Source organism: Lithobates pipiens, unplaced genomic scaffold, assembly GCF_037356315.1.
Source record: "Lithobates pipiens isolate NorthernLeopardFrog02 unplaced genomic scaffold, aLitPip1_a1.2 Scaffold_18, whole genome shotgun sequence".
Lineage (NCBI taxonomy): Eukaryota > Metazoa > Chordata > Amphibia > Anura > Ranidae > Lithobates > Lithobates pipiens.
In genome coordinates, this window is record NW_027507758.1 from 583,107,287 (window position 1) to 583,134,866 (window position 27,580).

The 27,580-nt window shown below is 35.5% G+C and overlaps 1 long non-coding RNA gene across 1 annotated transcript; it reads left to right on the plus strand.

The window, feature by feature from the left end:
* Positions 1 to 2,334: 2,334 nt before the first annotated feature.
* Positions 2,335 to 27,397, plus strand: LOC143989106 (uncharacterized). The gene is made up of 2 exons (XR_013276977.1): positions 2,335 to 2,457; positions 20,338 to 27,397. It is a non-coding gene; the product is annotated as an uncharacterized LOC143989106 (long non-coding RNA).
* The last annotated feature ends 183 nt before the right edge of the window (positions 27,398 to 27,580 follow it).

The following is a 27,580-nucleotide window of genomic DNA, read 5'->3' on the forward strand; positions in this document are numbered from 1 at the left end:
GATAAGTGATGGTAAATGAGAATACCTTAAGGAGGGAAAAGAGTCTGTTTCGGTTTTTTACTTTCTTCACAGATGCTGTCACTAGTAGAAGTTTTAGCTAGACCAACATTTGGAAATCTATTTGTTCTTCAATTGCAGTGAGCTTCCAGGTATTATATCCCCTTTTTCTCAGGGTTTTTCAGATTGCCTGGTAAAGTATTGTAGCAGTGGTAAAATATAATTGACAACACACACTTGCAAGTACAACAGCAGATGGTTTATGGAATGGCCCTGAATGAATTGTCATTTTGGGAGTTGGGAATTTTTTTCTGCATTGATTTCAACAGATTCTTGCTGATCGTAATATGGATTTTCTGTGAAAATCTCAGTTCCTCTGCAGAAGACTTCTGATGCTAGGACAGTTTCCATATTTTGCATGGTTAGTGCCAACAAGTCTTTAACATAAAGCTACCCTGATAGCAAAGTGATCACCTGTTATGGCCAAAGCGTAACTGAGGAAGAGGTACTTTGTATATAACTATAGTTGCCTTTTTAGCATATCAATATGTAGTTTAATACATCTTTCTTGATGCTATATTTATGGTGCTTATAGCATTTGTTTGCCTATATTGTCTGAAGTGATGACTATCTTAGGATGTCTTGTGTCTATGCATTTTTCCACTTTACTTTGCAGATTTTAGAAACCAATTTCCTGGAGCCCCTTCCAGATGTCCACCACCATCAACCTTTTTTGTAATGCAGCTTTATATCGTTCCCTGAGATTAACACCATTATTACCTTGGCAAGCGAATGCAAATGTTCTTTTAGATGGAAAAGATCAGTTTTGTGTTTTTTTTTATTTTTTTATTTCTTCAGATGTATTCACTAGTAGAAATTTCAGGAACTGGTTTATTCTAAAGTTGCAGTGAGTTCCCAAGTACTCTGTCCCCCTTTTTTTTCCCCCTCAGTGTTTTTCAGAATGTACCATGAAGTGTTTTAGATGCAGTAGAAAACTGACTGCACACAGAGACCGCAAGTACAATATGGCCACCTTTTTTTGTAAGAACTTTTTCTCTCGTGTACATTGGGATATACATCAACATTTCCTAGACTTGTGATGGCAAATGAAATGAATTTTGGGTGGGAAAGGACAGTCTTCTCTTTTGGATCTCTTTTGGATTTCTTCACAGATATCTCTACTCATAGATGCACTTGAAAAAACACGTTGAAGTTTTTAGTTCTTCCGCTTTGGTGAGTTGCCAGGTATTCTTGTCTGCTTTTTCTCAGGGTTTTTCAGAAGATCTTTGAAAGCATGAAATGAGAAAATTAAGCATGTTGTAGAACACGTACAATGGCAGATGCTAGCATATAAAGAAGTCTTCTATGTCGTTTTATTCAATTAATCTGGTGGTAGTTTTAACTTTTCTAACGTGGTCCTGCCTTTTTGTGACGTATATATATTTGAGTTTGCCTATGTTGTCTAAAGTGATGATCTTTCAATGTCCTATTTTGTGCCTGTTTTTTGCTCCACCTACTTATGTTTCAGACTTTAGAAACTTATTTGAAGCTCCTCTGGTATATCCACCATCATAAACATCTTTATCTCTGGTAATACGCATAGTAATATTCTCTTGGATAAACCTTAATACAAACCCAAGTGTTGGCAAATTAAAGGATTTCTGGGTGGGAAAGGACAGCCTGCTTTTTGGATTTCTTTACAGATGTTTTTGCTAGCAAAAGTTTCCGAAAGCCCATTTGGGAACCGGTTTGTTCAGTTTCATTGTGTTTTCCAGGTATTTTGTCCCCCCTTTTCACAAGGTATTCTGAAAAAGGAGAAGCATTTGGGTTGCGGCAATAACTGAGATGAGGCATTAATGAAAATTGCCCTGTTTAATAAATTGTAATTTGGAGGTTGTTGGGATACATTTCGGGATTCATTCCAACAGATCTCGAAATGTAAGATGGATTATCCATAGAAATCTCAGCACCCCTGCTAAAGACCTTTAAAGTTTGGATCATCGCCATATTTCTGTAATGACACCATGAGGTATAGTTATCATATTATCATATCAATATATAATTTTGTGGGACTGATAAGATGGAAGTTTTTCCTTTTTACTAAACTCGTCTTTTTTCTTTAGCCATGATGTAGTCGTTTGCCTGTATTGTCTGATTTGATCATGTTGTGATGCCTTATTTCGGTGCTTCTTCCTTTTTTTTTTTTCCCTCCATATCACTACTTTTGTAGGAGTTAGAAAACATCTTCAAACCCTCTCAATCTGTCCACTATAATTGTAAGGATTATCTTTTTTTCTTGTGGGATATGCGTCAACACTTGCCTGTGATTATAAATAAAATAACTTTTCAGTGGGAAAGGGGTAGTCATTTTTGGATTTCTTTACAGATATCTCTACTAGCAGACCTTCCTGAAAAACACATTGGGAACATGTTTGTTCTTCTACTTCAGTAATTTGCCAGGTTTTCTAGTTTTGCTTTTTTTTTTATGTTTTTCGAATGCATTGCCAAGTGTAAGAGGAGAAATGGAGCACATACAATGACCGATACTATATAGAGATGTCATATGTATTTTTTTTTTTTTTTTATGCTTTAGCCATGCTGTTTATAGTAGTTCAGTTTGCTTATGTTGTCTGAAGTGTATTTGATCATAGGATGTCCTATTTGTGCCTGTGTCTTCTACCTTACATTTTTTTTCATATTTAAAAACCTTCCTGGAGCCTGTTCAGTATATCCACCATTATCACATTTTTGATCTCCTGAAATGCGCCTTCTCTTGGATAAACCTCAATATTGCCTTGATAAGTTATGGCAAAGTACTTTTTGTAAGGCACAAGACAGTCGTCTTTTTGGATTTCTTCACAGATGTCTTCATTAGTAGAAGTTTTGGATAGACCATTTGGGAACTGATTTGTTCTTCAGTTGCAGTGAGTTTCCAGGTGTGCTATCCCTTTTTTTCCCTCTGTTTTTTAGATTGCGTTGAGAAATATAATAACTGTGATCAAATACAACTGAGACGACCTGACAACTCACAGACCCACAAGTACAACAGCAGGTGGTTTATGGAATACCCATTTTAAAAGAGTTGTCAATTTGGAGTTGGGATGTTTTTTTGGATTGATTTCAGCAATTTCGTGCTGATTGTAAGATGGATTACCCATGAAATATTTTCCATATTTTTGTAATGCCCTCAGGACATAGTGTGTTTGTATGGTTAGTGCCAACAGTTTTTAATGTAAAGCTACCCAAATAGTATAGCAATCAACCATTGTGCCTCAGTGTAATTAATGAGGAGGTACTTTGTTTATAATAGCCATTTTAGCACACTATGTAGTGTTTTTGTTTGCAAAACTGGTCCCACCTTTTGATGCTTTAGGCATGGTGCTTATAGTAGTTCAGTTTGCCTATATTGTCTAAAGTGGTGTTGATCTTTTGATGTCCTATTTTTGTCTATGCATTTTTTCCCCCCCTTATTTTTTCAGAAACCTTCCTGGAGCCCCTTCAGTATGTCCACCACTATCAAAAATATTTATCTTCTGTAATGCACCTTTTACATTGTTCCCTGGGATAACCTTATTACCTTGACGAGTGATGGCAAATGTACCATCGGGAGGAGGGGAAAGTCTGTTTGAATTTCTTCAAGATGTCTTCACTAATAGAAATTTTGGATAAACCATTTGGGAGTTGATTTGTTCTGTTACAGTGAGTTTGCAGATATTCTGTCCCCTTTCCTCTGTGTTTTTTCAGAATGCAGTGTGAAGTATTTTAGAGCTCACAACACACACAAACCGCAAGTACAACAGCAGATGGTTTACAGAATACTCATTTTAAATAAGATGACGTTTGCAAGCAGTTGGGATGGGGTTTTTTCTGCGTTGATTTCAACAGATTCTTGCTGATCATGAAGATGAATTCTCTGCAAAAATGTTAGTTTTCCTGCTTCTGAAGTTTGGACAGTTTCCATATTTTTGCAATGCCTTCACAGATGACATAAAGAATTGTTGACACTAACCATACAAATACACTTTCATATAAAGCTACTCGGATAGTAAGTATAGTGATCATCCATTATGACCACAATGTATTTGATGAGTAGTTACTATGTTTATAATTATAGTTGCCATTTTAACATTTCATTTTGTAGTATAGTACAACTTGATGCTTTTTTTTCTTGATGTTTTAGCCATAATCCTTATAGCAGTTCAGTTTGCCTATATTGTCTGATGTGATGCTAGGATGTCCTATTTGTGTCTGCATTTTTTCCATCTTATTTTTTTTTAGAGACGTTCCTTGAGCCCCTTCAGTATGTCCACCACTATCCATTTAATTTTTTTTAATATTCCCTGGGATATACGATATTACCTTGGCAAGTGCTAGCAAATGAATGTACCTTTTTGGAGATTTATATTTTTTCACAGATGTCTTCACTAGTTGAAGCTTTGGATAAAACCGTTTGGAATTTGGTTTGTTCTTCAGTAGCAGTGAGTGTCCAGGTACTTTGTCCCCTTTTCCTGTGTTTTTTCAGAATGTTTTAGATGCAGTAGACAAACGACTGAGATGAAGAACCGACAAGACACAGAGACCACAACTACAATGGCAGACGGTTTTAGGGAATGACCCTGTTGAATGGATTGTCATTTGGGAGTTGTTGGGATATTTTTCTGGATTGATTTTAAAAGATTCTTGACAAACCTAAAATGGATTACCCGTGAATCTCAGCGCTCCTGCAGAAGACTTCTGAGGCTCGGACAGTCTCTATATTTCTGTGATTCCAGCATGTAATTGATGAAAATTTACTTTAAATATAATTGTCATTTTAGCATATCAATATGTAGTTTAATGTGACTGATCAGATGTAATTTTTTTCTATCTAAATTGCTCCTGCCTGTTATGTTTTAGCCATGATGTATACAGAAGTTTAGTTTGTATTGTCTTATTTGATGTTATGATGTCCTATTTCTGTGTTTGTTCCTTTTTCCCACTTTTCTTCTTTTGTAAGTGTTGGAGAATATCGTGTGATAGATGAAATGATGATCTGGGTTGGAAAGGGCCGTTTTTTTCTTTTTTGGATTTCTTTTATAGATCTCTTAAATAGCAGATACTCCTGAAAAACACATTGGAACTTTTGTTCCTCTTTGGTAAGTGTACACATCTTCTGGTCCGCTTTTTCTCTGTGTTTTTCAAAATGCGGATGAAAAGCATGAGATGAAAAACCAAGCACACGTAAAGTACAATGGCTATAGGAAATCCTATGTATTAACTGATCAGGTAGATGGTTTTTTTTGATTGGTCCTGCTTTTTCCAGATGTTTTAGTCATACTGTTTTATAGCAGTTGAGTTTGCCTGTATTGTCAGAAGTGATGGTGACTTAGAATTTTCTATTTGCATCTATGCTTTTTTTCCAGCTTATTTTTCAGACTTGGAAAACTTTCTGATGCCCCTTCCGTATGTTCAAATTATACACATTTTACTGTTAATGCACCTTTGTTTCCGAGCATTAATATTTAATATTACCTCAACAAGTGATAGCAAATGGAAGTTCTTTTTGGAGGGAAAAGACAGTCTGCTTTGGATTTTTTGTGAAGCTGTCTTCACTAGTAGAGTTTTCACATAGACCAACATTTCTTCCCTTGTAGTGAGTTTCCAGGTATTCTATCCCCTTTTTTCTCAGTGTTTTTCAGAATCTACCGTAGAGTTTTTAGATGCATTAGCAAAACTGAGATGAAGAACTGACAACACACAAAACCGCATGTACAGTGGCAGATGCATTATGGAATAGCCCTGTTGAATAGATTGCCATTTGGGAGTTGTTGGGAGATTTTTCTGGATTTAGTCTAGTTTCTTGATGATCGTAAAACAGGTTATTTGTGAAAATCTCAGCACCGCTGCAAAAGATCTGAGGCTCAGACAGGCTCCATATTTCTGTCATTCCAGTATGTAATGAGAACTTTGTATAATTGACATTTTTACATATTAATATGTAGTTTGGCATGACAGATTAGATATTTTTATTGATGTATTTTTATTTTTTTACCAAATGTGCCTGCCTTTTTAATTGTTTGTATAGAGAAGATAAGCTTGTATTGTCTGATTTGATGTTGCGGTGTCCTGTTTTTTTGGGTTTTTTTTCCCCATTTTTCTTCTTTTGTAGGTGTTGGAGAATATCTTCAGGCCCTCTCAATATGTCTATTGTTGTAAGTATTTTCTTTTTTGCTCTTGTACATTGAGAAATACTTCAACATTTGTTAAACTTGTGATGACAAATGAGATAATTTTTGGGTTGTAAAGGACAGTCTTCTTTTTGAAATTGCTTTACAAATATCTCTACTAGTAGATATTCCTGAAAACTACTCTGGGAAATTTTCTGTTAATCGGCTTTGTTGAGTTCCCAGGTATTTTGTCTTTTTGTTCAGTGTTTTTTTCAGAATGTGTTTAAAAACTTAAATGAGAAATGAAGCATATGTAGAGCGAAGGTACATTGGCAGATGCTATACTGAAGTTTCTGTGTATTTTGTTTTTCAATAAATATGGTAGATTTTTTACCATGGAAAACTGCCTTTTTATATAATACTTTAGCCATGCTATGTATAGTAGTTAATTTAATTATTTTCAGATGGTCCTATTTGTGTGTCTGCTTGTTTTTTTTTTTTTTCTTCTTCCACCTTACATATTTTTCAGACTTGGAAACATTCCTGGAGCCCCTTCCATATGTCCAAATTACAAACCTTTTTACAACATTCTGCTTTATATTTCCCTGGATAAATATTACCTTGATAAGTAATGGCAAATGAGAGTACCTTCAGGAGGGAAAAGACAGTCTGTTTTTTTTTATTTTATTTCTTCAGATTCATTCACTAGTAGACGTTTCAGATGGACCAATTTTTTCTTCAGCTGCAGCAAGTTTACAGGTATTCTAGCCCCTTTTTTCTCCAGTGTTTTTCAAATTGCCTTGTGAAGTACTATAGTAACTGCAGTAAAATATAACTGACAACACAGACTGGAAGTACATCAGTAGCTGGTTTATGGAATGGCCCTGAATGAATTGTCATTTGGGAGTTGGGAAATTTTTTCTACATTGATTTCAACAGATTCTTGCTGATCTGAAGATGGATTTTCTGTGGAATTCTCAGTTCCTCTGCAGAATACATCCGATGCTAGGGCAGTTTCCATATTTTGCATGGTTAGTGCCAACAATTCTTTCATATAAAGCTACCTGGATCGCAAAGTGATCACCTGTTATGGCCAAAATGTAATTGAGGAGGTACTTTGTATATACTTATAGTTGCCTTTTTAGCATATCAGTATATATTTTAGTTCAGCTTTCTTGATGCTGGTCATGGTACTTTTTAGCAGTTCAGTTTGCCTATATTGTCTGAAGTGATGACACTCTTAGGATGTCTATTTGTCTAGGCATTTCTCCCACCTTACTTTTTTTTCCAGATTTTAGAAACCTTCCTGGAGCCCCTTCATAATGTCCACCACTATCAAAATGTTTTATCTCCTGTAATGCACCTTTACATTCCCTGAGATAAACCTTATTAACTTAAGTGATAGCAAATAAATGTTTTGGAGGGAAAAGATCTGTTTTTGAATTTCTTCAGATGTCTTCACTAGTAGAGGTTTAAGACCATGAAGGAACTGGTTTGTTCTTCAGTTTCATTGGTTTTCTAGGTACTCTGTCCCTTTTTTTTTTTTCCCCCAGTGTTTTTCAGATTGCACTGTGAAAGAAGTAAAACTGAGATGAGGACCTGACAACACACATTCTGCAAGTACGTCCGATGTTTTATGCATTGACCCTTTTGAATAAATTGTCATTTGGGAGTTGTTGCAGTATTTTCTGGATTGATTTCAACAGATTCTTGATGATAGTAAAACTGACTGTCCATTAAAATCTCCACACCCCTGCAGAAGACTTCAGAGGCTCAGACATTCTCCATATTTCTGTAATTATAGCATATAATGGGAACTTTAATTTCTGTATAATTATAGTTGCCATTTTAGCATATCAATATGTAGTTTAGTGCGACTGATCAGATGGATGTTTTTTGCTTTTCTTATTGAATTGTTCTTGCTTTTTTTTTCCATTGTTTTATCCATGATGTATACAAAGTTTTTGGTTTGATTTTGATAAAGATGTTATGTCCAATTTCTGTGTCTGCATTTTTTTTCTGCACCTTTCTTCTTTTGTAGGTGTTGGAGTATGTCTTTACGCCCTCTCAATATGTCCACCATTTGTAAGGATTTGTTTTCTCTCATGTACATTGGGATATACTTCAACATTTCCTAGACTTGATGGCAAATGTTTTTTGGCTGGGAAAGAACAGTTCTTTTCTTTGGATTTTTTTTTTACACATCTCTACAAGCAGATTTTCCTAGAAAACAAGGTGGGAAGTTTTAGTTCTACAGCTTTGGTGAGTTGCAGGTATTCTTGTCCACTTTTCCTCCAGTTTTTTTCAGAATGTGTTTGAAAGCATGAAATGAGAAATTAAGCATATGTAGAGCACGTGTACAATACTATAATCAGGTAAACCTTTACTTTTCTAACTAACATGGTCCTGTCTTTACTTGATGCTTAAGCCGTGCTGTTTGTAGAAGTTCAGTTTGCCTATATTGTCTAAAATGATTTTAGGATGTCCTGTTTGTGTGTATGCCTTGTTCCATCTTATTTTTCAGACTTTCCAAAAAAATATTTGAAGCCCTCCTGATATATCCAACATTTAACGCTTTTAACCCTTGAAACATACCTTTATATGTGATGGCAAATGTAGTGATTTCTGGGTGGGAAAGGACAGTCTGCTTTTGGATTTCCTCAGATGCCTTTACTAGCAGAAGTTTCTAAAAAAAATAAGTTGGTAACCAATTTTATTTTGTCCCATTTTGGTGAGTTGCCAGCTATTCTGTCCCCCTTTTCGCAGTGTTTTTCAGAATGCCTTGGGTAGTATTTGAACTGCGGCAGTAGCAACTGTGAGATGAGGAATTGACCACAACATCATATGCTTTACGCAATGGCCCCTTTTTAATGAGTTGTCATTTTGAGGGTTTTTGGGATATTTTTCTGGATTGATTTCAACTGATCCTTACAAATTTAAGATGGATTATCTGTAAAATTCTCACCACCCCTGCAGAAGGATATTGATTTTCGGGCAGTTACCGTAATTCTGTAATCCTACCATGTAGTTGGGGTATCATTTCCATGTTGGTATATGAATATATAGTTTAGAATGATTGGCCAGATGAATTTATTTTTATTATTTTAGCTGCGATTTGTAGAAGTTCAGTTTGCTTTTATCATCTGATTTTTAATAATGTTCTGTCCCATGTCTGTGCTGCCGTGTTGTGTTTTTTTTTTTTTTATCTTCTTTTGTAGGTGTTAGAAAACCCCTTCAAGCCCTCTCAATAAGTCCTCCATTATTTGAAAACATTTTTTTTTCTTGTGGTTTATATGTCAACACTTCCCTGTGAATGCAAATTAAATAATTTTGGTGAGAAAGGGCAGTCTTCTCTTTGAATTTCTTCAGCTATCTCTACCAGCAGACCTTCCTGAAAGACACATTGGGAACTTAGGTGATTTGCCAGGTGTTCTAGTCCACTTTTCTCAGTGTATTTTAGAATGCATTGGCAAGTGTGAGATGAGAAATGGCCCACACGTAGAGAACAAGAACAATGGCAGATAATATAAAGAGAAGGTAGATGGTTTTTCTTTTTCTCTAAGCTGGTTCTGCTTTTTCTTGTCTTGGTTTTTGCTTTAGACATGCTGTTTATAGTGTTTCAGCTTGCCTATGTTATGTGAACTGATGCTGATCTTAGGATGTCCTATTTGTGCCTCTGTTTTCTACCTTAATTTTTTTTCAGATTTAGAAACATTCCTTGAGCCACGTCAGTATGTCCACCATTATCATAAAAATGTTACTTTACTGAAATGCATGTATATATTTTCTCTTGGATAAACCTTAATCATTATACCTGGACAAGTGATGGTAAATGAAAGTACAGTTTGCATTTTGGATTTATTCAAATGTCTTCATATTTTACACTGACCTGTCAGTTTATTAGGTACACCTGTTCAATTGCTAGGTAACACAAATTGCCAATCAGTCAATCACATGGCAGCAACTCAATGTAACCTCTAGATGTGACTATGTGCTGAAGTATAAACAGAGCATCAAAATGATGAAGAAAGGGGATTTTAAGTGACTTTGAACGTGGCATGGTTGTTGGTGCCAGAAGGGGGCTGGTCTGAGTATTGTCTGATTTGATAACTATGTTGCTGTATAATGTCCTATTTCTGTGTTTGTGCCTTTTTTCCCTAATATTCTTTTTTAGGCGACAAAACTTGAATATGCCACCATTATTGTAAGAATTTTCTTTTTACTACTGTGTACATTGGGATATACTTCCAACATTTCTCCGTGTGATATGAGATGAAATGATATCTAGGTGGGGTGTGTTTTCTTATTTGGATTTCTTTACAGATATCTTAAATGCTCTTGAAAAACATACATGGGAACTTCTTTGCTCAGCTTTGGTGAGTGTATGCGTATTCTGCTCCACTTTTTCTGTGTTTTTCAGAATTCGATGGAAAGCATGAGGTGGGAAATGGCGCATACACACTTAAAGTACAATGGCATGTGCTATAGAGAAGTCCTATATAATTAACTGATCAGGTAGCTGTTTTGTTCTGCTTTTCCTGATGCTTTAGCTGTACTGTTTTATAGCCGTTCATTTTGACTATATCGTCTGAAGTTATGGTGACCTTTAGGATGTTGTATTTGTGTCTCTGCCTGTTTTCCACCTTTTTCAGACTTGGAAAAACTCTCTGGAGCCTATCCGTATGTCCACATTATAAACCTTTTTACAACTTTCTGCTGTAATACACCTTTATATTTGCTTTCCTGGATAAATATTAATATTACCTTGATAAGTGATAGCAAATGAAAGTTCTCTCAGGAGGGGAAAAAAGAATCTGCTTTTTGGTTTTCTTCAGATGTCTTCACTAGTAGAAGTTTTGGATATATCATTTGTGTGGCAATCTCAGTTCCCCTGCAGAAGACTTCTGGAGTTTGAAGAGTTACCATATTTTAATGCCTTCACAGAGGACATATTCTATATTTTGCATGGTTAGTGCCAACAATTCCTTTTCATATAAAGCTACCTGGATAGCAAAGTTATCACCAGTTACGGCCACAATCTAATTAATAAGGAGGTACTTTGTTTATAATTATAGTTGCCTTTTTAGCTTAGCATATCAATATGTACTTTAGTACAGCTTTCTGGATGATTTATGCTTATTAGCAGTTCAGTTTGCCTATATTGTCTGAAGTTATGACCATCTTAGGCTGTCCCATTTGTGTCTATGCATTTTTCCACCTTATTTTTCAGATTTTAGAAACCTTCTTGGAGCACCTTAACTATCTCCACCACTATCAAAAATGGATATCTCCTGTAATGCTCCTTTGTATATATTTATTCCGCTAAGACCTCTTTATTACATTGACAAGTTTTTTAAAAGCAGAAGAAATAACAATTGAGATGAACTGACCACACTCAGAGACCGCAAGTACAACAGCAAATGCCTTCTACAATGGCCCTGTTGAATAAATTGTCATTTGGAAGTTGTTGGGATATTTTCTGGATTGATTTCAACAGATTGAGGATCGTATGATGGTGGTTCCGTGAAAATCTTGGCACCCTTGCAGAAGACCTTTGAGGCTCGGACAGTCTCCACATCTCTAATTCTAGCATATAATTAGAACTCACTTTGTCTATACTCATCAATATGTCATTTAGTGCGACTGGTCAGATTTATTTTTTTATTTTTTTATTTTTTTCTTACTAAATTGTTCCTGCCTTTTCATTATGTTTAATCCATGATGTATACAATGTTGTATCCAGTTTGTCTGATTTGATCAAGATGTTATGTCTTTATTCCTGTATCTGTGCCCTTTTTCCATCTTTCTTCTTTTGTAGGTGTTAAGGAATTGTCTTCAAGCCCTCTCAATATGTCCACCGTTACCAGTACTAAGACAGAAGCTTTATAGTTATGTGCTGTGTAGGTCTTCTTTTTTTTTTTTTTTTTAAACAACTGATCGGGTAGATGCTGGGCCTTCTTTTTCTATTTTATAGGAGTTCAGTTTGCATATTTTGTCTGAAGTAATGTTGATCTTTGGATATCCTATATGTAGCAAAAGAGGAACAGACAGAAAGCACCACCTGAGTGTAGTATTGGTGTAAAGATTTAATAGTAAAGATGCACAACACTCACAGGAAGTAAGTTCAAATATGCTCATCTGTAGTGTGTCATTCAAGTCTCTCCTGATGTCCTTGCACTGTGTCCATGGCCTGCTGGAGTAGAGAGTTCTGTGGTCACCAGGAAGTCCAACAAAACCAGCATAGAATGCACACATTATGTCACTGAAAGCGGGACAATGGCCGTTAACACTGCACTGGATAGGCTATATGCATGGAGCATCAGCTCTTTCTACTGGCCTAAGGATAAATGTCTTTACAGGTCCATTTAAGTAGATGCACTGGCCATGGGACTACAAGAGCCTTAGGCCAGTAGAAGGAGCTGATAATCCGAGCGCGTAGCCTATCCAGTGCAGTATTTCTGGCCGGGAGAGACCCGAATGACTCTTTTTACTACAGATACACATATTTTAACCTACTTCCTGTGCGTTTTTTGAGTCTTTGCTATTAAATTATTTAAACTAATACTATAATCAGGTGGTGCTTCCTATACCTCTCTCCTTTGAGAAAGCCAGCTCTGTGGCATGAAGCAGAGGATAGCTGCCACCATTATTTTAATATATGTACTTTAAGTTTCATTAGTATTGCTTATGGACTATTTTCTGTCTTGAATGTGCCCTATTATAGTAATTATTCCTGTATACATTGTCTTTACTCCAGCAGATAATATATTTTCTTGTGATATGCTATGTGTCTATACCTTTTTTCCCACTTCTTTTCCAGACCTTGAAACATTCCTGGAGACCCTTCCGCATGTCCTACATTAACATTACATTGTTATCTATTAAAATGCACCTTTATATTTCTCTGAATAAACGTTAATATTACCTTGACAAGTGATTGCAAATGAAAGTACATTGAGGAGGGAAAAGAGTCATTTGGTTTTTGGATGTCTTCACAGATGTCTTCACTAGTAGAAGATTTGGATACACCATTTGAGAACTGATTTGATCCTCCGTTCCAGTGAGTTTCCAACTATTCTGTCTTTTTTTTTTTTTTTCTCAATGTTTTTCAGATTGCGTTGTGAAGCGTTGTAACTGCAGTAAAATAGAGCTATGAGCTGGGGAACGGATAACGCATAGAAACCCAAAGTACAACAGCAGATGGTTTATAGAATACCCATTTTAAATGAGCTGTCATTTGGGAGGAGTTGGGGTATTTTTATGGATTGATTTTCAACAGATTCTTGACGATCGTAAGATGGATTTTCTGTGAAAATCTCGGTTCCCCTGCAGAAGACTTCCGAAGTATGGACAGTTTCCATATTTTAGTAACTCCTTCATAGAGGACACATAGTATATTTGCATAGTTAATGCTTTGTAAATATAGTTGCCATTTTAGTATACAAGTATGTTTAGTACAAAGTTCTTGATGCTTTTAGTCATGGTGCTTATATCAGTTCAGTTTGCCTATATTATCTAAAATTGTGATGATCTTCAGAATGTCCTATTTGTGTCTATGCCTTTTCGTCACTTAATTTTTCAGATTTTTAGAAACATTCCTGGAGCCTCTTCACTATGTCCACCATTATCAAAAGGTTATTGCCTGTAATGCACCTATTTTATATTGTTCCTTGGGATAAACATCATTACCTTGGCAAGTGATGGCAAATGTTGGGAGGGAAAAGACAGTCTGTTCTTTGAATTTCTTTACAGATGTCTTCACCAGTAGATGTTTCGGATACACCATTTGGGAACCCAATTGTTCAGTTGCAGCGAGTTCACAGGTATCCTACCATTTTTTTCTCAGTTTTTCAGATTGCATTGTGAAGTGTTGTAACTGTTAAAATAGAAGTATAAGACAAAGAAATGACAACACCCAAGCTGCAAATACAACAGCAGAAGGTTTATGGAATACCCATTTTAAATGAGTTGTCGTTTGGGAAGAGTTGGGATATTTTTCTGGATTGATTTCAACAGATTCTTGACGATTGTAAGATGGATTTTCTGTGAACATCTCGGTTCCCCTGCAGAAGATTTCTGGAGTTTGGACAGTTTCCTTTTATTGTAGTAATGCTCTCACAGAGGACATACAATATATTTGCATAGTTGGTGCCAGATCTTTTTTGCATGAAGCTGCTGTGATAGTATAGTAATCACCCATTATGGCCACAATGTAATTGATGAGGTACTTTGTAAATAGTTGACATTTTAGTAGATCAGTATGCAGTTTAATTCAACTTTCATAATCTCTATCTGAGGGTCAGTTTGTCTATAATTATAATGATTTTAGGATGTCTTGTTTGCTTTTTTCCATCTTATTTTTCAGCTTTTAGAAACATTCCTGGAGCACCTTCAGTCAGTATGTCCACCATTATCAAAAGGTTAGCTCCTGTAATGCACCTTTTATGATGTTCCCTTGGATAAACCTCATAATTAGCATGACAAGTGTTGGGAGAGAAAAGACCGTTCTTTGAATTTCTTCACAGATGTCCTCACTAGTAGAAATTTCAGGTGAACCATCTGGGAGTTGGTTTGCTCTTCAGTTGCAGTGAGTTTCCAGGTATTCCGTGTCCCATTTTTCTTGGTGTTTTTCAGAATGCACTGTGAATTGTTTTTAGATGCAGTAGAAAAATGACTGATGAAAAACTGACGGCACACAGACTGCAAGTACAATGACAGATGCTTTATGGAATGGTCCTGTTTAAAAGATTGTAATTTGGGAGTTGGGATATTTCTCTACGTTGATTGTAACAGATTCATGATGATCGTAACAGATTTTCCATGATAATCTCGGCACTCCTGCAGAAGACTTCTGAGGCTCGGACAGTCTCCGTACTATAATTCCAGCACGTAATTAATGAGACCTTTTGTGTACAATTTTATAGTTGCTATTTTAGCATATCAATATGCAGTTTAGTACGACTGATCAGATGGATGTGTTTTTGTTTTTTTGTTTTTTGCTAAATGTGTCTTATCTTTTTAATTATGTTTGTATACAGAAGATCATTTTGTCTGTTCTGTTTGTCTCTTTCCCATCTTTCTTCTTTTGTAGGTGTTCGAGAATATCTCCAAGCCCTCTCAGTATGTCCACCATTTAATTGTAAGGATTTTCTTTTTTGTGCTTCTGTACATTGGGATATACTTCAACATTTCCTAGATTTTTGATGGCAAATTAAAGTACTTTTGGGTGGGAAAGGACCATCTTTTTGAAATGTCTTCACAGATGTCTATTAGCAGATATTCCTGAAAATCACTGGAAAATGTTCTGCTCTTCATCTTTGAGTTGTCAGGTATTTTCTCTCCTCTTTTTTTTTTTTTTTTTTTTTTTCTTCAGTGTTTTTCAAAATGCACTGTGAGCTATTTTAGCTGCACTAAAAAATACAATTGTGGAATTGAGAGCTGACCACACACAGACTGCAAGAACAATGGAAGATGCCTTCTAGATTGACCCTGTTTGAATGAATTGTCATTTGGGGGAAGCTGGGGTATTTTTCTGGCTTAATTTCAACAGATCCTTGCCAATCATAAAGTGATTATCCAACAATCTCGGCACCCCTGCAGAAGACTTCGGAAACTTGGACACTTTCCATGTTTTTGGATATACAGGAGGGTTAATGTCAATTCATTGGTATGCAGTTACTCAGATAGCAAAGTGATCTGCCATTATGGCCACAATGTAATTGATACTTAGTTTATAAGTAGAGTTTCTATTTTTACACAACTGATCAGATGGATGTTTTTTGCTTTACTAAACTGGTCCTGCCTTTTCATTGTTTTAGCCATGATGTATAGAGATGTTCAGTTCGCCTGTATTGTCTGATTTGAGAATGAGGTTACTGTATAATGTCCTATTTCTGTGTTTGTGCCTTTTTTTCGCAAATGTAATTATTTTTTAGGTGATGGAAAACTTCTCGAAGCCCCCTCAATAGTACATCATTATTTTCTTTACTCCTGTGTACATTAGGATATATTACAACATTTTACCCAACGTGTGATAGCAGATGAAATTATATCTGGGTGGGAAAGAACCTTTTTTTATTTTTTTATTTTTTCCATTTCAGATTTCTTAAATAGATACTCCTAAAAAACACATGTGAACTTTTATTCAGCTTTGAGTGTATGTGTATTCTGGTCCACTTTTTCCTCAGTGTTTTTCAGAATGCATCAGAAAGTGTGAGATGAGAAACCAAGCACACGTAAAGTACAATGGCATGCGCTATATAATGAAGTCCTTATGTATTTTTTAACAACTGATCTGGTAGATGTTTTTCTTTTGGTTTGTTCTGCTTTTTCCCAATGCTTCAGCCATATATTTTTGTTTTCATTGTAACTGCGGTAAAATACAACTGTGAGATGAAGAACTGGCAACAGAAGATGGTTTATAGAATGGCCATATTAAATTATTTGTCATTTTGGAGGTTTTTGGGATATTTTTCTTGATTGATTTCAACAGATTCTTGCTGATCGTAAAATAGATTATCCATAAAAGTCTTGGCACCCCTGCAGAAGACTTCAGTGTCCAGAGGACATACAGTGTATTTGTATGGTTAGTGCCAACAATTCTTTTTCATATAAAGCTATCCGGATAGTATAATCACCTGTTTAGGCCACAATGTAATTGATGAGGTGGCACTTTGTTTATTGTTGCCATTTTAGCATATCAATATGATATTTAGCACAAATGATCAGATGGAGGTTTTCATTTACTAAATTAGTTCTGCTTTTTCTAGATGCTTTAGCCATGCAAGTTATAGAAATGTAGTTTCGCCTATGTTAGAAGTGATGCTATTCTTAGGATGTCCTATTTACAGTGATGTTCCAGGTACTTTGTCCCCCTTTTTTTTTTTTCTGTGTTTTTCAGAATTCACTGTGAAGTATTTTAGCTGCTGTAAAAAAAAAACTGAGATGAAAAATTGACAGACCTAAAGTACAATGGCAGATGCTTTATAGAATGGTCATGTTGAATAAATTGTCATTTGGGAGTTGGAATATTTTCTGGATTGATTTCAACAGATTGAGGATCATAAAATGGATTATCCGTAAAAAATCTCAGCACTCCTGTAGAAGACTTCTGAGGCTGAGCCAGTCTCCAAATTTCTGCAATTTCAGCATGTAGTTGAGAACTATTTATATAATTATAGTCACTGTTTTAGCGAATCAATATGTAAGGTACTAGGACTGATGAGATGTTGTGGTTTTTGTTTTTTACTAAATTAGTCTTGTCTTTTGATTATTTTATCCATGATGTATACTGATAAAGTTCAGTTTGTCTGTATTGTCTTTTTTGATATGTCCTATTTCTGTGTCTGTGACATTTTTCTTCACACATTCTTTTGTAGGTGTTAGAGAATGTCTTCAAGCCCTCTTAATATGTCCACCATTACTGTGTAAGGCTTTTCTTTTTTGCTTTTGGGATGTACTTCAACATTTCCTAGTCTTGTGATGACAAATGAATTCAGTTTTGGGTGGGAAAGGACAGTCTTTTTTGAAATTTTGTCACAGATATCGCTAGCAGATATTCCTGAGAAACACTCTGAAAGCTTCTGTTCTTCAGCTTTGGTGAGTTGCCAGGTTTTCTTGCCCACTTTTTCTCCAGTGTTTTTCAGAATGTTTAAAAAAAAAATGAAATGAAGCATATGTTGAGCACATGTACAATGGCAGATTCTATACTGAGAAGTTCTGTGTAATTTTGTTTCAATAAATCAAATGGCTGTTTTACCTTTTTCCATGGTCCTGCCTTTTTATAATACTTTAGCCATGTTATTTGCCATTCATTTTGCCTATATTGTAATATATTGTATATTATTGTAATATATTGTAATGGTGATAGTAGGATGTCCTATTTGTGTCTGCCTTTTTTTTCACCCTATTTTTCAGACTTGGAAACATTCCTGGAGCCCAAATGTCCAAATTATAAACTTTTTAAAACGTTCTGCTGTAATGCACCTTTGTTTCCCTGGGTAAATATGATTACCTTGATAAGTGATGGTAAATGAGAATACCTTCAGGAGGGAAAAGAGTCTGTTTCGGTTTTTTACTTTCTTCACAGATGCCTTCACTAGTAGAAGTTTTAGCTAGACCAACATTTGGAAATCTATTTGTTCTTCAGTTGCAGTGAGCTTACAGGTATTATATCCCATTTTTCTCAGGGTTTTTCAGATTGCCTGATAAAGTATTGTAGCAGCGGTAAAATATAATTGACAACACACACTGCAAGTACAACGGCAGATGGTTTATGGAATGGCCCTGAATGAATTGTCATTTTGGGAGTTGGGAATTTTTTTCTGTATTGATTTCAACAGATTCTTGCTGATCGTAAGATGGATTTTCTGTGAAAATCTCAGTTCCTCTACAGAAGACTTCTGATGCTAGGGCAGTTTCCATATCTTGCATGGTTATTGCCAACAATTCTTTCACATAAAGCTACCCTGATAGCAAAGTGATCACCTGTTATGGCCAAAGCGTAACTGAGGAAGAGGTACTTTGTATATAACTATAGTTGCCTTTTTAGCATTTTTTTTCTCTTCAGAAGTATTCACTAGTAGAAATTTCGGGAACTGGTTTATTCTAAAGTTGCAGTGAGTTCCCAGGTACTCTGTCCCCCTTCCTTTTTTTTTTTCCCTCAGTGTTTTTCAGAATGTACCATGAAGTGTTTTAGATGCAGTAGAAAAATGACTGATTGGAAAACTGACCGCACCCAGAGACCGCAAGTACAATATGGCCACCTTTTTTGTAAGAACTTTATTTTCTCTCGTGTACATTGGGATATACGTCAACATTTCCTAGACTTGTGATGGCAAATGAAATGAATTTTGTGTGGGAAAGGACAGTCTTCTCTTTTTGGATCTCTTCTGGATTTCTTCACAGATATCTCTACTCGTAGATGCACTTGAAAAAACACGTTGAAGTTTTTAGTTCTTCCGCTTTGGTGAGTTGCCAGGTATTCTTGTCTGCTTTTTCTCATTTTTTTTCAGAAGATGTTTGAAAGCATGAAATGAGAAAATGAAGCATATTGTAGAACACATGTACAATGGCAGATGCTAATATATAGAGAAATCTTGTATGTCATTTTGTTCAATTAATCTGGTGCTAGTTTTAACTTTTCTAACATGGTCCTGCCTTTTTGTGACGTATATATATTTAAGTTTGCCTATGTTGTCTAAAGTGATGATCTTTCGATGTCCTATTTTGTGTCTGTTTTTTGTTCCACCTACTTATGTTTCAGACTTTAGAAACTTATTTGAAGCTCCTCTGCTATATCCGCCATCATAAACTTCTTTATCTCTGGTAATACGTTTAGTAATATTCTCTTGGATAAACCTTAATACAAACCCAAGTGTTGGCAAATTAAATGATTTCTGGGTGGGAAAGGACAGCCTGCTTTTTGGATTTCTTTAGAGATGTTTTTGCTAGCAAAAGTTTCTGAAAGCCCATTTGGGAACCGGTTTGTATAGTTTCATTGTGTTTTCCAGGTATTTTGTCCCCCCTTTTCACAAGGTATTCTGAAAAACAATGAGAAGCATTTGGTTGCGGTAATAACTGAGATGAGGCATTAATGAAAATGGCCCTGTTTAATAAATTGTAATTTGGAGGTTGTTGGGATACATTTTGGGATTGATTTCAACAGATCTCGAAATTGTAAAATGGATTATCCATAGAAATCTCAGCACCCCTGCTAAAGACCTTTAAAGTTTGGATCATCACCATATTTCTGTAATGACACCATGAGGTATAGTTATCATATTATCATATCAATATATAATTTTGTGGGACTGATAAGATGGAAGTTTTTCCTTTTTACTAAATTCATCTTTATTCTTTAGCCATGATGTAGTTGTTTGCCTGTATTGTCTGATTTGATAATGTTATGATGCCCTATTTCTGTGCTTCTTCCTTTTTTTTTTTCTCCATATCACTACTTTTGTAGGTGTTAGAAAACATCTTTTAAACCCTTTCAATCTGTCCACTATAATTGTAAGGATTTTTTTTTCTTGTGGGATATGTGTCAACACTTGCCCGTGATTATAAATAAAATAACTTTTCAGTGGGAAAGGGGTAGTCATTTTTGGATTTCTTCACAGATATCTCTACTAGCAGACCTTCCTGAAAAACACATTGGGAACATGTATGTTCTTCTACTTCAGTAATTTGGCAGGTTTTCTAGTTTTGCTTTTTTCAATGTTTTTCGAATGCATTGTCAAGTGTAAGAGGAGAAATGGGGCACATGCCAAGATCAAGCACAATGACCAATACTATATAGAGATGTCATGTAATTTTTTTTTTTGTTTTTTTATGCTTTAGCCATGCTGTTTATAGCAGTTCAGTTTGCTTATGTTGTCTGAAGTGTATTTGATCATAGGATGTCCTATTTGTGCCTGTGTCTTCTACCTTACATTTTTTTCAGATTTAAAAACCTTCCTGGAGCCTGTTCAGTATATCCACCATTATCACATTTTTGATCTCCTGAAATGTGCCTTTTATATTCTCTTGGATAAACCTCAATACTGCCTTGATAATTTATGGCAAAGTACTTTTTGAAAGGCACAAGACAGTCGTCTTTTTGGATTTCTTCACAGATGTCTTCATTAGTAGAAGTTTTGGATCAACCATTTGGCAACTGATTTGTTCTTCAGTTGCAGTGAGTTTCCAGGTGTGCTATCCCTTTTTTTTTCCCTCTGTGTTTTTTAGATTGCGTTGTGAAATATGATAACTGTGATAAAATACAACTGAGACGAACTGACAACACACAGACCCACAAGTACAACAGTAGGTGGTTTATGGAATACCCATTTTAAATGAGTTGTCAATTTGGAGTTGGGATATTTTTATGGATTGATTTCAACAATTTCTTGCCGATTGTAAGATGAATTATCCATGAAATATTTTCCATATTTTTGTAATGCCCTCAGGACATAGTGTGTTTGTATGGTTAGTGCCAACATTTTTTAATGTAAAGCTACCCAAATAGTATAGCAATCAACCATTATGCCTCTCAGCGTAATTGATGAGGAGGTACTTTGTTTATAATAGCCATTTTAGCACACTATGTAGTTTAGTACAACTCGTCAGATGTTTTTGTTTGCAAAACTGGTCCCACCTTTTGATGCTTTAGGCATGGTGCTTATAGTAGTTCAGTTTGCCTATATTGTCTAAAGTGGTGTTGATCTTTCGATGTCCTATTTTTGTCTATGCATTTTTTTTCCCCCCCTTATTTTTTCAGAAACCTTCCTGGAGCCTCTTCAGTATGTCCACCACTATCAAAAATATTTATCTTCTGTAATGCACCTTTTACATTGTTCCCTGGGATAACCTTATTACCTTGGCGAGTGATGGCAAATGTACCATTGGGAGGAGGGGAAAGTCTGTTTGAATTTCTTCAAGATGTCTTCACTAATAGAAATTTTGGATAAACCTTTTGGGAGTTGATTTGTTCTGTTACAGTGAGTTTGCAGATATTCTGTCCCCTTTCCTCTGTGTTTTTTCAGAATGCAGTGTGAAGTATTACTCACAACACACACAAACCGCAAGTACAACAGCAGATAGTTTACAGAATGCCCATTTTAAATTGGTAGTCATTTGCAAGGAGTTGGGATGTTTTTTTTTTTTTTTTCCTGTGTTACTTTCAACAGATTCTTGCTGATTATGAAGATGAATTCTCTGCAAAAATGTTAGTTTTGCTGCAGAAGACTTCTGAAGTTTGGACAGTTTCCATATTTTTGCAATGCCTTCACAGATGACAAAGAATTGTTGGCACTAACCATACAAATACACTTTCATATAAAGCTACCTGGATAGTAAGTATAGTGATCATCCATTATGACCACCATGTAACTGATGAGGAGGTACTATGTTTATAATTATAGTTGCCATTTTAACATTTCATTATGTAGTTTAGTACAACTTGATGCTTTTTTTCTTGATGTTTTAACCATAATCCTTATAGCAGCAGTTCAGTTTGCCTATATTGTCTGATGTGATGATAGGATGTCTTATTTTTGTCTCTTTTTTCCATCTTATTCTTTTTTAGAAACATTCCTTGATCCCCTTCAGTATGTCCACCACTATCCATTTTTATTTTTTAATATTCCCTGGGAAATACGTTATTACCTTGGCAAGTGCTAGCAAATGAATGTACCTTTTGAGATTTGTATTTCTTCACAGATGTCTTCACTAGTTGGATCTTTGGCTAAAACCATTTGGAAGTTGGTTTGTTCTTCAGTAGCAGTGAGTGTCCAGGTACTTTGTGCCCTTTTCCTGTGTTTTTTCAGAATGCAGAATGTTTTAGATGTAGTAGACAAACGACTGAGATGAAGAACTGACAAGACAGAGACCACAACTACAATGGCAGATGGTTTTATGGAATGACCCTGTTGAATGGATTGTCATTTGGGAGTTTTGGGATATTTTTCTGGATTGATTTTAACAGATTCTTGACAAACCTAAAATGGATTACCCGTGAATCTAAGCGCTCCTGCAGAAGACTTCTGAGGCTCGGTCAGTCTCTATATTTCTGTGATTCCAGCATGTAATTGATGAAAATTTACTTTGAATATAATTGTAATTTTAGCATATCAATAAGTAGTTTAGTGCGACTGATCAGATGTAATTTTTTTTTCTTTCTAAATTGCTCCTGCCTGTTATGTTTTAGCCTTGATGTATGCAGAAGTTTAGTTTGTATTGTCTGATTTGATGTTATGATGTCCTATTTGTGTCTGTTCCTTTTTCCCACCTTTCTTCTTTTGTAGGTGTTGGAGAATATCTTCAAGCCCTCTCGATAAGTCCACCATAATTTGTAAGGACTTTTCTTTTCTCTTGTGTACATTGGGATATACTTCAACATTTCCTAGACTTGCGATGGCAAATGAGTTTTGGGTAGGAAAGGACAGTCTTTTTTTTTTTTGGATTTCTTCACAGATGTGTTCCTAAAAGAAATATTAATTTTTTGTTCTTCAGCTTTGGTGAGTTGCCAGGCATTCTTGTCCACTTTTTCTCAGTTTTTTAGAAGATGATTGAAATGAAGCATATGTAGGGCACAAGTACAATGGCAGATTCTATATAGAGTGGTCCTATGTCATTTTTTCAATTGGGTAGTTTTTGTAATGTTTCTAACGCTGGCCTGCCTTTTCATGATGTTTTAGCCATGATGTTTATAGCATTTCAGTTTGCCTATATTGTCTAAAGTGTTGATAATTTTTATATGTGCTGTTTTGTGTGTAATTGTTTTTCCACCCACCTACTTATTTTTTCAGACTTTAGAAACTTATGAAACTCCTCCAGTATATCCACCATTATCCTAAATGTTTTCATCCCCAGTAACATGCGTTAGTATTTTCTTGGGTAAACCTTAGTAATATGATGACATGGAAATCATTTCTGGGTGGGAAAAGGACAGTCTGCTTTTTGGAGTTCATTACAGATGTCTTTACTAGCAGAAGTTTCTGAAAGACAATTTGGGAACAGGTTTGCTCTTCAGTTTCAGTGCATTTCAAGGTATCCGGTCCCAATTTTTCTGTTTTTCAGAATGCCTTGTGAAGTATTTGCATTAAGGTAATAACTGAGATGAGGCATTAACCACACACAATGGTTTATGGAATGGCCCTGTTTAATTGTCATTTGGAGGTGCATAGAAGTGCAAGTACAATGGCAGATGCTATATAGAGGAGTCCTATGTAGTGTTTTTTGTATAATTGATCTTGGAGATGGTTTTTATTTTAGTTGGTCCTGCTTTTTTTTTCTTGATGCTTTAGACATGCTGTTTATAGCGATTCAGTTTGTCTATATTGTTTGAAGTGAATTTGATCTTGGGGTGTTCCATTTGTTGCCTGTGTTTTCTTTTTTCAGAATTAGAAACATTCCTAGAGCCGCTTTAGTATTTCCTTATTATAAAAATGTTTATCTCCTGAAATGCACCCTTTTTTATATTCTCTTGGATAAACATCAATAATATATTTGGGAGGGAAAAGCCCGTTTTGGATTTCAGATGTGTTCACCAGTAGTTTTCGATAGACCATTTGGGAGCTGGTTGGTTCTTTAGTTGTAGTGAGTTTCCAGGTATTGTGTCTCCCTTTTTCTCAGTGTTCAGAATGCAGTGTGAAATATTTTAGCTACGGTAAATACAACTGTGAGATGAAGAGCTGACAGCACAGAGACTAAATGTACAATGGCAGATGCCCGGTTTAGATGACTTGTCATTTTTGGAGTCGAGATATTTTCTGGATTGATTTCAACAGATCTTTGCCAATCATGAATTGGGATTGTCCAAGAAAATCTCTGCACCCCTGTAAAACACTTCTGAAACTTGAAAAGCTTCCATATTTTTGGCTATACAGTCAATTTAATGTCAGTTGATGTAAAGTTTTCATAAAGCTACCCGGAAAGCAAAGTTATCTCCCCTTATGACCACAGTGTTATTGATGAAATTGTACTTTCATAATTAGAGTTGCCATTTTGGCACAACTGATCAGATGGATGTCCTTTGCTTTGCTAAAGTGGTCCTGCCTTTTCATTATATTTTAATTATGATGTATAGAGAAGTTCTGTTTGCCTATATTGTCTGATTTGGGAACAATGTTATTGTATAATGTCATTTCTGTGTTTGTGCTTTTTGTTCCAGTATTAATTTAGGCAATGGAAAACTTATTGAAGCCCTCTCAATATTCTGCCATTATTTTAAGAATTTTTATTTTTACTCCTGTGTACATTGGGATATACTTCAACATTTCCCCAACATGTGATGGCAGATGAAATTATATTTGCATGGGAAAGGACCGTTTTTCCTTTTTGAAGTTCTTTACAGATGTCTTGAATAGCAGATGCTACTGGAAAAACACATGGGAACTTCTCTGTTCAGCTCTGGTGAGTCAACTTGTATTCTGGTCCACTTTTTCTGTGTTTTTCACAATGCGTTGTAAAGCACAAGATGAGAAATGGAGAACATGTAAAGTACAATGGTATGTGCTATATAGAGAAGTCCTATGTATATATATTTTTTTACTTATCTGTTAGAGGTTTTTATTTGGTCCTGCTTTTTTCTTGATGCTTTAGCCATTCTGTTTTATGGCAGTTAAGTTTTCCTATATTGTCTGAAGTGATTTTGATCTTAGGATGTTCTTTGTGTTTATGCCTTTTTTTTTCACCTTATTATTCAGACTTTGAAACATTCCTGGAGCCCCTTCTGTATGTTGTCCACATAAACATTTAACAATGTTCTGCTGTACTGCACCTTTTTTATTTCCATTAATATTACCTTGATGAGTGATGGCTCCAAATAAAGTACTCATTGGAGGGAAAGTCTGCTTCTTGGATTCCTTGACAGATGCCTTCACTAGAAGTCTCGGATAGACAATTTGGGAACCGATTTGTTCTTCAGTTGCAGCAAGTTTCCAGGTATTCTGTCTTTTTCTCATTTTTCAGATTGCGTTGTGAAATATTTCAACTGTGGCAAAATACAACTGAGCACTACGGACAACACACAAAGACCGCAAGTACAACAACAGCAATGAGTTGTCATTTAGGGGTTGGGATGTTTTTCTGGATTGATTTCAACAGATTCTTGCTGATCATAAGATGAATTTTCCATGAAAATCTCAGCACTCCTGCAGAAGACTTTTGAAACTTGAACAGTGTCCATATTTTTGTAATGCCTTTACAGAGGAACTACAGTATATTTAGTTCAGTTTGCCTGTATTTCCTGATTTGTAAATGATGATATCCTAGTTTTTATGAACAGTACATCTAGGAAATAAGGCACAGGAAAAAGGACACTAGATGTTTAGTAGGAAATCTAATATTTTAGGCTGAGTACAGCTGTTTTGGTGTAAAGAGGCTGTATTACTAAGTTAATATCCAAGCCAGCTTTACACAGTTGATAGTTTTGTCCAGAATCTATAGTAGTTTGTAAAATTGCAGTTTTACACATCAACTTCCATTTTGTGAGCAATATCTGTGAATGCAAGATTCTTATTCAGGAATAAGATGGCTGATCATGTGTTATACTTGGAAGATCTATTGCTTGTTGAATCAACGTACTTATGGAGAAAAAATGGACTATACCTTCATAAAGGACTGATCGTGTGGAAGATCTACAGGCAGACGTTTTGGAGACCAACCTATGCTTTAACCAATTGTGGGGTGTTGAGAATCCAATGTATGTAACTCGTTGCATGATTGTGTTTTTTGTAGGTTGTAAAGACTTATTCCAGTTTTTTACTATTAATATATTAAAGATCTTGTTAAAATAATTATGCAGATACGATTATGGGGAGTTTATGTAAATTAGGTCTTTTTCATGATCTTTTCCCTACATTATATGTTCGTGATTGTAACTCATTCCAACCCTAGGCCTCCACCTTACACCAGACACCCTTGTTGCAAGTTGTTCTGGAGTCTGGTAACATGCAAATATTTGTATGTTTATTCCTGTCAACTTATAGCTTCCTATACTTCATATCACATCCTGGGGAAGATACTGCACTCTTAAATGGCCAGACACAGCTTTTTGATAAGCAGGAGAGCGATCCCAGTGTTTTTGGGTGTCAAGAAATAGCCAAGCATTCTCTATCTGGTAAGAATATTGAAGTTGCCTCCCTTGTAAAAAATGAAAAAGCAACTGCCCTCTATATAATAAGTAATATAGAATCTCGGTATAAATCCTCAGTGTTCTGTAATTCAATATTACATTGAACTATATTTTTTGAAGTCATATTTATTTTATGTAGTAAATCCAAGTTAAAAAAATTTCAGGACTGATGGCCATTAGTCTTAATGCTTCTGCGGGAAGTTAACCTCATATTATATGCTATGTCAACACAAACTGCCCTTGAGAAATGTGATGCATTTTATTTATGTGCTGGGCACTATTCTAGATGGTTACATAACCTGTAGACTTTCCAAGTTATCAGTGAATGGTATCCTTAACTCAGCGTTGCTTTATTTGCCTGGGTCACTAGTTAACTTGTACTGTTACCACCCACTAGTGAACCTTTTAAGTCCTTCTAAGCTTCTTAATTCAAAAACATTTGGAATTTCTTTTAAATGTCTTTGCAGGCATTTATCTGTGTGGTTTTCTGGTGCCTCTAAAGAAAATGTTCTGAGAGGTTTTCAAGTCAGATCTTTCTTTGCTGGTTTTGTAATTTGTAACCCATATGATTCATCATATTGCTATATTATGTGATTGTACAAATACATTTTTCTGAATTAAAATTTTTACAGATGAATGTCTTGTTTCAGCATCTTTGTTAAAGGTCATGTGCATTGTGCTCAGAGGTGTTTGTCAGACATTGAAGTGGGCCGGAAAAAACTGCAGTGTGTTCCTGAACCCCGGAGTACTGTATTCTGCAAAAGATTGTGTTAAGTACAGCGTTTCATTTATAATGACAAACTTATCAACAAGACTGTGA